Raw genomic sequence first — 11,649 nt, 5'->3', positions numbered from 1 at the left:
CAACATCGGTGACTCTGCCGGTAATTGAACGAAAGAGACGACAATAGACGGAAGAGGAATATGAGAGAGAAAAAACAGAAGTTAAATTTTGATTTTTTTACATGCCCGTTCATGGACACGTGTCGATTTCCTATTGGCTTTCAATACAGAAATATATGCCACTTCAGCCTATGACTTGGCATGTACTTTTGTACTGAAGACCAATAAAAAAATCGACACGTGTCCATGACCTGGCATCTAAATAAAAGAAAATCAAAATTGAACTTTTGTGATTTCTCTCTCATTTTCCTCCTTCGTCCACCATCACCTCCTTCATTCGGTCACCGATGGAGTTGCCGACGCTGCCTCAAGCCAACCACTCCTTTTCGTCGAATGAGCCGCTACTCGTGGCCTTTCATCCAAAGAGCACCGCCCCTTCCGTATTATGAAACATCCTTTGTTTTTCATCTTTTGTGTAAATTAAAGCTAGCTCAGTGGGGGAAGAGACAAAACCATTCCTTGAGCTCGAGAGTGACACCCATGGCCAACATAATCAGCCGAAGTGACATATGAGGTCGAAGTAGAGAGTGCGTTTTCCTATCTGAGTCACGCTCGGGTCACCGACACGTAGTCGGGGCCTTCATTTATGCATCAAATTGGGGATACAAATATAAACTTTGAGGGAGCTTGAGAGTGGATCGATTTTGGGTTGAGTTTAGGTCGAGAGAGGAGGGTGAATATGAGATGAAATGGTGAAGATCTAGAGGAACTCGATGATCTTCCATCTCTAGGATGAGCTCCAGATCGAGGCCATGGCTTGTCGATGGAAGGCCATGAGTGACGATGATGCTTTATGGATGGAAGGTCTCGAGGGATGATGCTGGTGAAAAGCAGTAGTGGTCGAATGAAGGAGGTGGCGGCAAATAGTGACGCGTCGGTGATGCAACATCGGTGACTCTGCCGGTAACTGAACGAAAGAGACGACAATAGACGGAAGAGGAATATGAGAGAGAAAAAACAGAAGTTAAATTTTGATTTTTTTACATGCCCGTTCATGGACACGTGTCGATTTCCTATTGGCTTTCAGTATAGAAAATATATGCCACTTCAGCCTATGATGTGGCATGTACTTTGTACTGAAGACCAAAAAAAAAATCAACACGTGTCCATGACCTAGCAGCTAAATAAAAGAAAATCAAAATTGAACTTCTGTGATTTCTCTCTCATCTTCCTCCTCCGTCCACCATCACCTCCTTCATTCGGTCACCGGTGGAGTTGCCAGCGCTACCTCAAGCCAACCACTCCTCTTCGTCGAATGAGCCGCTACTCGTGGCCTTTCATCCAAAAGTACCTCCCCTTCCAATGTATGAAACATCCTCTGTTTTTCATCTTTTGTGTAGAATAAATTTTGTTCCGTGGGGGAAGAGAGAATCATTCCTTGAGCTCTAGAGTGACACCAATGGCCAACATAATTGGCCGAAGCGACATGAGGTCCAAGTAGAGAGTGCATTTTCCCATCTGAGTCTCGCTCAGGTCACCGACACGTAGTCGGAGCCTTCATTTACGCATCGGATTGGGGATAAAAATATAAAATTTGAGGGAGCTTGAGAGTGGATCGATGTTGGGTTGAGTTTACATCGAGAGAGGATGGTGAATATGAGATGAGATGGTGAAGATCTAGACAAACTCATTGATCTTGCATCTCTAGGACGAGCTCCAGATTTGAGGCCATGGCTTGTCGATGGAAGGCCCTGAGTGACGACGGTGCTCTGTGGATGAAAGGTCTCAAAGAATGATGCCGGTGAAAAGCAGTGGTTGAATGAAGGAGGTGGCGGCAAATAGTGACGCACCGGTGACGCAACATCGGTGACTTTGCCGGTAATTGAACGAAGGAGACGGGAGTAGACGGAGGAGGAAGATGAGAGAGAAAAATAGAAGTTAAATTTTGATTTCTTTTACCGGTTCATTCATGGACTCGTGTCGATTTCCTATATGCTTTCAGTACAAAAATATATGCCACGTCAGCCTATGACGTGGCATATACTTGTGTACTGAAGGCCAATAAAAAATCAACACGTATCCATGACCTAGTAGCTAAATAAAAGAAAGTCAAAACTTCCTCCTCCATCCACCGTCACCTCCTTCATTCGGTCACCAGTGGGGTTGCTGGTGCTACCTCAAGCCAACCACTCATGTTCGTCGAATGAGCCATCGCTCATGGCCTTTCATTCAAAGAGCACCTCCCCTTCCAATGTATGAAACATCCTCTGTTTTTCATGTTTTGTGCATAATAAATTTTGCTCCGTGGGGGAAGAGAGAGAACCATTCCTTGAGCTCGAGAGTGACACCCATGGCCAACATAATTGGCCGAAGCGACATATAAGGTGGAAGTAGAGAGTGCGTTTTCCCATCTGAGTCTCGCTCAGCTCACCGACACGTAGTCGGAGCCTTCATTTACACATTTACACATTGGATTGGGGATAAAAATATAAAATTTGAGGGGGCTTGAGAGTGGATCGATGTTGGGTTGAGTTTACATCGAGAGAGGAGGGTGCATATGAGATGTGATGGTGAAGATCTAGATTAACTCGTTGATCTTCCATCTCCAGACGTGCTCCAGATCTGAGGCCATGGTTTGTTGATGGAAGGCCATGAGTAACGACGGTGCTTTGTGGATGGAAGGTCTCGAGCAATGATGCCGGTGACAAGCAGTAGTGGTCGAATGAAAGAGGTGGCGCAAATAGTGACACACCGGTGACGTAACAACGGTGACTCTGCCGGTAACTGAACGAAGGAGACGGCAGTAGACGGAGGAGGAAGATGAGAGAGAAAAAGCAGAGGTTAAAGTTTTGATTTTTTTTACCTACCTATTCATGGGCACGTGTCAATTTCCTATTGGCTTTCAATATAAAAATATATGTCACGTCAGCCTATGACGTTGCATATTCTTTTGTACTGAAGGCCAATAAAAAATCGGCACGTCTCCATGACCTGGTAGCTAAATAAAAGAAAATCATAATTGAACTTTTGTGATTTCTCTCTCATCTTCCTCCTCTGTCCATTGTCACCTCCTTCAATCGATCACCGGTGGAGTTGTATGTGCTGCCTCAAGCCAACCACTCCTTTTCGTCGAATGAATAGTTGCTCGTGGCCTTTCATCCAAAGAGCACCGCCCCTTCCATAGTATGAAATATCCTCTGTTTTTCATCTTTTGTGTAGAATAAATTTTGTTCCGTGGGGGAAGAGAGAATCATTCCTTGAGCTCTAGAGTGACTCCAATGGTCAAAATAATCGGCCGAAGCGACATGAGGTCCAAGTAGAGAGTGCGTTTTCCCATCTGAGTCTCGCTCAGGTCACCGACATGTAGTCGGAGCCTTCATTTACACATCGGATTGGGGATAAAAATATAAAATTTGAGGAAGCTTGAGAGTGGATCGATGTTGGGTTGAGTTTACATCGATAGAGGATGGTGCATATGAGATGAGATGGTGAAGATCTAGACGAACTCGTTGATCTTGCATCTCTAGGACGAGCTCCAGATTTGAGGCCATGGCTTGTCGATGGAAGGCCTTGAGTGACGACGGTGCTCTGTGGATGAAAGGTCTCGAAGGATGATGCCGGTGAAAAGCAACGGTCGAATGAAGGAGGTGGCGGCAAATAATGACGCGCCGGTGACGCAACATCGGTGACTCTGCCGGTAACTGAACGAAGGAGATGGCAGTAGACAGAGGAGGAATATGGGAGAGCAAAAATAGAAGTTAAATTTTGATTTTTTTTACTTGCCTGTTCATGGACACGTGTCGAATTCTTATTGGCTTTAAAAACAAAAATATATGCCACATCAGCCTATGACGTGGCATATACTTTTGTACTGAAGGCAAATAAAAAATCGACACGTGTCCATGACCTAACAGCTAAATAAAAGAAAATGAAAATTAAACTTCTGTGATTTCTCTGTCATCTTCCTCCTTCGTCCACCGTCATCTCCTTCATTCGGTCACAGGTTGAGTTGCCGGCATTGCCTCAAGCCAACCACTCATGTTCGTCAAATGAGCCGTCGCTCGTGGCCTTTCATCCAAAGAGCACTGCCCCTTCCATAGTATGAAACATCCTTTGTTTTTCATCTTTTGTGTAGAATAAAGCTTGCTCAATGGGGGAAGATAGATAACCATTCCTTGAGCTCGAGAGTGACACCTATGGTCAACATAATCAGCCAAAGCGACATATGTGGTTGAAGCAGAGAGTGCGTTTTCCCATCTGAGTCTCGCTCAGGTCACCGACACGTAGCGGAGCCTTCATTTATGCATCGAATTGGCGATAAAATTATAAACTTTGAGGGAGCGTGAGAGTGGATCGATGTTGGGTTGAGTTTAGATCGAGAGAGGAAGGTGGATATGAGATGAGATGGAGAAGATCTAGAGGAACTTGTTGATCTTCCATCTCTAGGACGAGCTCTAGGTCTGAGGCCATGGCTTGTCGATGGAAGGCCATGAGTGACGACGGTGCTCTATGGATGGAAGGACTCGAGGGATGATGCCGGTGATAAGCAGCAGTGGTCTAATGAACTAGGTGTCGGCAAATAATGATGCGCCGGTGACGCAACATGGGTCTTTTTCTTAGAAACATCGTCCGTAGTTGCAATCCTCTTGCTTTATGAAGCATTTGGAGTCCTCTTAAGGCACGAAACCCAACTGAAATGATAGGGCTCTTGAGTCACAAACCGATGTCGACGAACACGTCGGTGATGCGAGTGACGGAAAAGACCGATTTGACAGAGAAGGAGAAGATGATCTTTGATCGGCTTCTCGCCATCGTTCACCATTTTGATCTTCCAACCCAGCTGCAGGTCGCTAGTGGCTAGGTTCGTGATAAGGTTGGTGTATATTCTAGTGCAGTAGGATGTTCGTTTCAATGAACAAAAAACATATTTTTACACAATTAGTATCACAAAAGAACTTAAATTAACATTGAAGTGAACACCTTACTGCACTTAAATATGCACCAACCTTATCACAAACCCCAGAGACCTGCAACTGGGTAGGAATATCAAAATGACGAACAGTGGCAAGAAGCCGATCAAAGATCATCTTCTCATTCTCTGTCAAATCGATCTTTTCCTTCACTCGCACCACTAACATGTTCGTCGACATCGATTTGTAACTCAAGAGCCCTACTATTTCAGTCGGGTTTCGTGCCTTAAGAGGACTCCAAATGCTCCCTAAAGTAAGAGGATTGCAACTACGGACCATACTTATAAGAAAAAGACCGGAACTGTTACCGTTCAATAAGAACGCTCTCCTTTTCCCCCTTACTCATGTTGGAAATGTCATTGCTTCAATTCACTTGGTTTTTCCCTTCCGTTGCTAGGAGAATTCGGCAATTGCGAGAGGCTTGCTTCTGCAGGGTTAAAAACCGAATTCCTTTTCCCTTCACATTCGAGTATCGCAACTCTAATGAGCCAAAACAAAGTCTGAATTTTTCAAGAGTGCACTCTATGATGCTAAGTAAGGTTGTCAACGGGTCGAGTTAGGTCAGGTTTTAACGTTACTCGACCCGACCTGAATCATAAGGCAGTGTGTTCTAACCCACTCCGTGCTTGCTCACTCCATTCGTCCTTATGCTTCACTCTGTGACTAATGCACTTTGCTTCTTTTTTAGCGACTCCATTTAGGAGACAGGCGGGACTTTCAATGGATTCTGCTTGCTTCTTCTAGCTCCCTATTGATGAGGGAAAGCCTACGAATTACAACTTTGATAGGAAAGATAGATTAAGCTTTTGACTTGTACGCTCTTTCTTCTTGTAGCAATTGACCTCTTGGGATATTTCAAAAGAGACGACTATGGGAGCATTGGGGGAGGAGGCCAGTATACACTTTTGACTTATAGAAAGCATCTCTCTTTTTTCCCTCCTGATAGAACCCGCCAAAAAAAAATCACAATAGATAAAGTTGGTTTCCCGAGAGAGTAGCGTCGGAGACATTTTTATTTGAGGAAAAGGAGTGAAACTACAATTGAAACGGGATCTCAAACCATGGGGAAATAAATCCATTTGGTTAAATCTACTAGAGAAGCAAAGAAAGGAGAAGGACTCAACCTTGAACGGGCTTGATCAAGATGATACTATTTCAAGGGCTTAGTCAAGCTCTTCCAAAAACCAGTGCGTTTTGTTTTATATAGATCGAGACTTGGAGCTTGATTCTTTACTCATTCCATACTAGGAAGAATTGCAGGAAATTGTTTGATAACATGGATTCCCACGGGGTGACACATGGTTGTACTGGTCAGCTTTGGGCTGGAGATTAACGATTGACCCGACCCGACTCGAATCATAAGGCAATGTGTTTTGACCCTATTTGAACCGAACCTAAAAGCATCATACCCGAAGCAATAATTCGGGTCAGGTCTCGGGTTTACATTTTTGCCCTCTCCACCCCTTTCCTCTCTTCACCTCTCTTTATCACCCAATGAATTTCTGTTGGGTTTCTCGGCTTGTTTTAACATATCAACTCAACCAAATTTTGAAGTATCACAGTTGTCGCGACCTACCCTCGGGGGGAGGGAGCATGTTTAGGAGTATTGCCTAAAGGATGAACCTATGGCCCATGATTAGGCGCGGGCTCTCCCAAGCCCATATCCCGCGTGACATTGGGGTATTTTTCAAGATTTTGCATAAAAGAGTCGCCACTAGCCTATTGGAGTCGGCTAGAAATCAAGCGAGGCATGAAGTATACCTCACTTTCTATGCAATCAGAAAATCTAGGATCGGGGACTTGATTACACTAATTGACCAATTAGTGCACTTTCGGTAGCTAATCTTGTTCATTTTAAGAGAAAAGATTTTTGCCAGGCAAATTGAATTGATTTTACACCTATCCACTAACATGCGAGGTGATCATGCGGGTGCACAATCATTATAGTAACAATCACAGCTACCAAGATCCTAATTGCAGTAAAATTAAACACGTGCAATTAAACATAATTAAATATGCAAATTAAACATATAATATGATCAAAATACGAGCAAATAAAGATCTAATTACACTAAAAAAAAAAAAGTAAGACATAGCAATACCTAACCAAACCCTACATTTTTTAATTTTCGATATTTTTTTTTAATTTTTAATTTTTTTTAATAATAATAATAATAATAATAATAATAATAATAATAATAATAATAATAATAATAATAATAATAATAATAATAATAATAATAATAATAATAATAATAATAATAATAATAATAATAATAATAAATTTTTGGGCCGGACCCGGGTTTGACTCGGCTGGGCTTGCGGCATGGGCCTGCAGTACAGGCCCAGCCCAGGACCCTCTTTCTTTCTTTTCTTAAAATGAGCGAGGCCCAAATTAAATTAGCCCTATTTCCTAAAAAAGAGACGGGCCTGGCCCAGGGATGGATCAAGTTGCAGAGTGTGTGAAGGTTAACCCGGATTTACCCCAGAAGCAAGTCAGGTTCCTCACTCTCTCTGGTCAGTTTCTTTCCAGCTAAGATGTTCACTTAGTTAATTTGGTTTATTTTCAACCATGGAAGGAACATGTGTAGCAATGTGGAGCTAACTTTCTAAAAAAGGGTAAGGGATTGTACTCCTCTATGTGCAGATGGGAAGAAGTTGTTAACGCCTCAACCCCGTTTGAGGACAGGTTTCTTCTCTGTTCTTCAGTCCTCTATGTTGGCCCCTCATTCCGTCAATGAGGCTTGTACCTCTGCGGGGTTGCCAAGTATGGAAGGCCGATTGGATTGGATGAGAAGATAAAGGGGATCTGATTGTGATTGGCTCCGTTGCAGTTGACCCTAATACTGGTGCTCGGCTTGGGAAGGGTGAGGTAATTATAGACATGCTGTCTCTTGCGAAAATTTATGTGTTCTTTTCCTGTGGGGATTGCAGGGACAAGTATGGTTGCTTCAAAAGGTTCTGAATCAGTTTCAGTTAAATGTGTATTGACTAAAATTGCGGGTTGCAAAGATCTAGAGGCATCTAAGGCGGTTTTTTCTAATTTACAGAAATTAGTTGCTAGTTGTTGCCATTACTACATATTTGCGACTCATAGATCCATTTTTGAAAGTATCTTTTGCTTGTGCATTCCTGATACTGGTAAAGCAAAATGTCTGGCAATCAAGATCTTAGATATGATGTCTGGCTATTCACAGAATCTTGAAAAGCTATTGGAGTTCCCAAATCATTCGCTAAAATTTTGATGCAGGGGTTTGCAGAACTCGAGTATGGCGTGCTACGACACATGGGATCTATTGATGAATCGACACCAGTCGTCACCTCTGGTGAGTTGTTTCATAAATACTGTCCATATTTCACCTAGTTCAAGTAACTGACGGTTATTCCACCGAAATTGGTATGCTGGACTCACCAATATTTCCACAATCGCAGGCACGTTATTGATCTACGGGTGACGTGGAAAGATCCTCCACGTCTGTGTAAACCTTTGACTATCCAATAGAGAATTATCCTCTCAATTCTCACCCTGATGACTGCATCATTACATGATTTAAGTATCAGCTAGTTCGGAAGATTCAATGGTATGCATCCTATTGTCAGTTACTGTCATCATGAGTGAACTCCAGGATTCTTGTTAGGAAGCAAGAGCAGTTTTAAAAAAAAAAAAGGGAAAAAGCCACGAAAAACCCTGAACTTTGCCCAAAGTGACACATTTACCCCAAACTTTTTTTTGTGACGTGAAAACCCCAAACTTTGCCAACCGTGACACATTTACCCCATCAAGGGCATTTTTGTCTTTTTATTCTGTTTTTTCCTTTTTCCTTTTTTTTTTCTTTTTTTCTTCTTCTTCCCTCCGCCGGCCATGGTGGAGCCGGCGGAGGGAAGCCGGCGTCCGGCGACCTCGCCGTCTGGCGAGGGCAGGGACACCCTCGCCCGACACAGGCCAGGGCGGCCCTCGCCGGCGACGGGCGAGGACGGCCCTCGCCGGATCCGGGCGGCGGACACCCTCGCCCGGGGACGGCCCTCGCCCGACGCACGGGCAGGCGATCACAGCGGGGGTCGCAGCCTCGCCGACGCAGTGAGGGCGGCCCGCCCGACGCCGGCGAGGGCCGCCCAAGCCCGAGGCGGCGAGGGTGACCTCGTTCGGTGCCGGCAAGGGCAGCCCTCGTTGGACGCCGGCTTCCCTTCGCCGGCCAGCCGGTGGAGGGAAGAGAGAAGGAAAAAAAAAATTAAAAAAGTAAAAAAAATTTAAAAAAATTTAAAAAATGAAAAGACCAAAATGCCCTCTAATTTTGGGGTAAATGTGTCACATAATGAAAGTTCAGGATTTTCGTGTCACAAAAAAGTTTGGGGTAAATGTGTCACGGTTGGCAAAGTTTGGGGTTTTTCACGTCACAAAAAAAGTTTGGGGTAAATGTGTCACTTTGGGCAAAGTTCGGGATTTTTAAGTGGCTTTTTCCCAAATATATATAAAATATATATATATATATATATATTTGGTATGGGTTTCTGCTTTATCATTTGAAGAGAAATTGGAGTCGATCTCACTTAGCTAACAATGTGTCATGAGTTTTGACATTTTGAGGGGGCATCTGCTTAGTGAAGGATGTCTCAAGCCTTTGTGTTTTAGTGCTAGTGCAGCATACATCAGCATAAGCATGCTCTCTAACCATTCATTATCAATTTCCATAGCAGTATTTATTAGCTGACCACACCAGAAAATTGGTGAATGTGCTCTTGCAGTGCATGGCTGTCAATTGGCGGATGACATTCCAGTGGAGAAATTGTTAATCCACTCCCACACAGGTCATTTTCACTGACACTTCCATTCCTAAGCCCTAAGGTCAGTGAAGCAGCACTATATCTCCTTCGGATCCGTCATCTCTCTCTGTGGCATAACCGTGTACTTGATCTTTTATAGGAATCTATTGCGATAAACTCTCTCCTGAGAAGCTGGGTCAAATTCGTATTCTGAGGGAGCTCAAGCGCAAAATTGAGCAGGAAACTGGACGACAGCTTCCTTGTCGTCCATCAGAGAAATTACCCCCAACAGCTCAACGGAACCGCTCTAATTCTCCAGTTAAATAGGACCAATCAGCAATGAAGAAGAGTAGGATTTGTTAAATTTGTGCACATACTGCTTCAAGCTAGCAGATGGTTGTCACATCAACTCGCTAACATTACATTATACTTTGCCTTGCCTTTTTATCGGTGTCGGCGTCTCTCTTCTCTCTCTCAAATGATTATTAGCTCTGTGTGCCCCCGTGAATGGAAAGGGAAGCAATTAGGTTTCATTTGAAGATCTGAGAGGCAGATTGTCATTGAGCTATGTTTCGATGCTTTGACTACTTACAGCTATCAGAAGTGATGATGCATGAAGTTTCTGCTAAGGGCAATTCTTGCACATGCCTTGGCCATTTAGGCTTGTGATTGACTTGTCCGCTAAGCGAATTTGAAGGGCTCATTTCACTGGGTCACTGAAAATGACTGAAAATGTGCCCAGCCACCACCGACGTGGGGTGCCGGATCTGCTCCCTCCCCTCTCTTCTGCATGTGTTGCTGGAGTCAAGACCGCCGCCACGATGGCCGCCGTGCAGACTGAGATCGAGATCGAAACCTGGGTGGTTGCTTTTCAATTGGCAGGACCATCGTGGCGGCAGCCAACCTGTCCCTGCCCACTTTTTTGGTGACCTTTTACTGAATTTTTATTTTTTGTTGTGACCACATGAATAGAAAATACAACAACAAGAGCACGATATGCATTCTTAGATTGCCACCTTATCTTTTTGGCTACCAGCCCCATGCTCCGATGGGCAAGGTTGCGCATGGTAACACTCAATTTTGTTGTTCTTTTGTTCTTTTGTTTCTCGGAACGAAAAAAAAAGAATTTCTTGATCCCGAGAACAATTTCTAGAAATAAGTCATTTTCTTTCTTTTCTTATTCTTCCTCGCTACCGCCGCTCCTTGCCGTCCGTCGCCCCTGTTGCCATTTGCCGGCGGTGGCCGCCACCACCGACTAGAGGAGGAGCAAGAAGAAGAAGAGTGGAAAAAAGATATAAAAAATATAAAATAAATACTGCCTAATACGGTGCGATTTAGGTTGCAGCAATAGTTACCCAACTGCCGGCTAGAAGAAACAGGGGGAAAAGGATCATGCCGTCTCCGGTGGCACAATATGCGCTCGACAGGGGATTCTCCCCTGAACTTATTCTCATGCCAGAACCAGCAGGAGAGGTAATGTAGATCTAGTGCCTTTTCTCTATCTCTATTGTTTTTCTTTTTATGGTCTCAGTGATTTTGAATTTATTCGCTGCATTCAGCTGAAGTATTCTAGTTCGTTGAGCTAGAATGGAGCTTGGACTTCTCATTTATCTTTTCTCCGTACAAGTTGAACTGCTTGTTTTTATTACAGCTATCTGTATAGCTACTTTACTAGTCTAAGCGGTTCCTTCTCGTCCTCCTGGTTTCGACATGCCCGTTACTCTTCTTATTTACGTACAAGTATCAGAACTGTTGGAGAGGTTATCTGATGGTTCTCCCTTGCATGTTAATGCAGACGAACTGTACATATCTTCTCGTCTTTTCGGTCGCTCAGTACTTAGCTCTCTGGAAATATTAGTTACTGATAAGTCGTTGACGATGCATTTGATTTATCAACCACTTAACTTCTTTTTCTTCAAATTCCTCCAGTTCTTCTGTA

At 43.7% G+C, this 11,649-nt stretch overlaps 1 pseudogene; it reads left to right on the top strand.

The window, feature by feature from the left end:
• Positions 1–7,390: 7,390 nt before the first annotated feature.
• On the top strand, positions 7,391–10,452 carry LOC120289635 (annotated as a pseudogene).
• The last annotated feature ends 1,197 nt before the right edge of the window (positions 10,453–11,649 follow it).

The sequence above is a fragment of the Eucalyptus grandis genome, chromosome 11, assembly GCF_016545825.1.
Source record: "Eucalyptus grandis isolate ANBG69807.140 chromosome 11, ASM1654582v1, whole genome shotgun sequence".
NCBI classification, from domain to species: domain Eukaryota; kingdom Viridiplantae; phylum Streptophyta; class Magnoliopsida; order Myrtales; family Myrtaceae; genus Eucalyptus; species Eucalyptus grandis.
Note: the sequence above shows the minus strand (reverse complement) of the source record. Positions and strands in the feature narration are given on the sequence as shown.